The sequence below is a fragment of the Sphaerodactylus townsendi genome, linkage group LG01, assembly GCF_021028975.2.
Source record: "Sphaerodactylus townsendi isolate TG3544 linkage group LG01, MPM_Stown_v2.3, whole genome shotgun sequence".
NCBI classification, from domain to species: Eukaryota; Metazoa; Chordata; class Lepidosauria; order Squamata; family Sphaerodactylidae; genus Sphaerodactylus; species Sphaerodactylus townsendi.
Window position 1 is genome coordinate 15,158,353 of NC_059425.1, and position 1,255 is coordinate 15,159,607.

Below are 1,255 nucleotides of genomic sequence, written 5' to 3' on the forward strand. Positions count from 1 at the left end.
AAGAACACTCGAATCCTGTATCTGGAAGGAGCGGATTGTTACCTAATATCTGAACAGTCCTGGCCAAGCAGTGACCCGCTCTGTTAATGGATGCGCCTCCCTTAGGTGTCCGCCGTCAAAATACTAAAACTCTGTCTCCTTGAACCCGGTAACCTCCCTTCGGGGCTGCTGGGGCCATAGCTTTGGGACGCCATTTTGCAAAACGGTTGCCCTTTCTAATAATAAACTCGCCTCAGCTGCTCACGGGGCACGTAGAGGTGCTGACGTATTTTTTCATATGCTGACAAATAAAAACAGTTACAAAGTGGTGGAGTTTTATTGTTAATTTAAACAAAAACTGGCGTAGAATAGAGGTCAGGGCGTCTCTGACAGGTCTTTGATGAGGCTTGGAACTGTGTGGCGGGTTTTATTTAGAGCATTTTTTATACTGCCTTTACAACCAAGCAGGGCCTCCAAGGCCGCGAGCGTTTAAAAAACGACATTCGGACCCTTGGAAATGCGTTTAAAGTTATGAAATAATTCGGCGAAACACACAAACACCACCCCCGGTTTTTAAGAACACAGAGGCACAATTCCACCCCAGGGAAATAGCTGTTTCGAACTTGTGAGCAATTTCCGCAGCCGTGTTAACATCCTTCCTGTATTTCTGTAAGAAAAAGGCAATGCATATTCGATACTACAAATGAAACCGGGGATTAGGACCTGGCTAAATGTGGGGCTTGTATGAAGGGCTACCACCTTGCACGTGACCCATAAGAAATCTGCCATTGCTGTTGATGTCCAGACGACAGAGATCAGTTTCCTTGGAGGAAATGACTGCTTTGGAGAGTGGAGCCTCCATGTGACATCACACCTGGCTGATGTCCCTCCCCTCTCCAGATTTTCCAAATTTCCAGGTGTTGCTCAACTCAGGGTTCTTTTTATCACGATACATGTGTTGCATGTAACATGAGAATTAACAGACAAGTGTACATGGATAGTACTTGTGTTCACCAGAAACTTGTGAATAGGGCTAGTATTGTCGAAGGCTTTCAGATCCTCTGAAGATGCTCTGAAGATCCAGCCACAGATGCAGGCGAAACGTCAGGAGAGAATGCTGCTAGAACACGACCATGCAGCCCGGAAACCACACAGCACCCAAGGGCTAGTATTATTACCTTCAAGGGGAAAAAGACTTTTAACTGAGCGTCTGTGGAATGGCAACAGGTATGTGGTGGGTGTGTGTGTGTGTGTGTGTGAGAGAGAGAGGATGAGG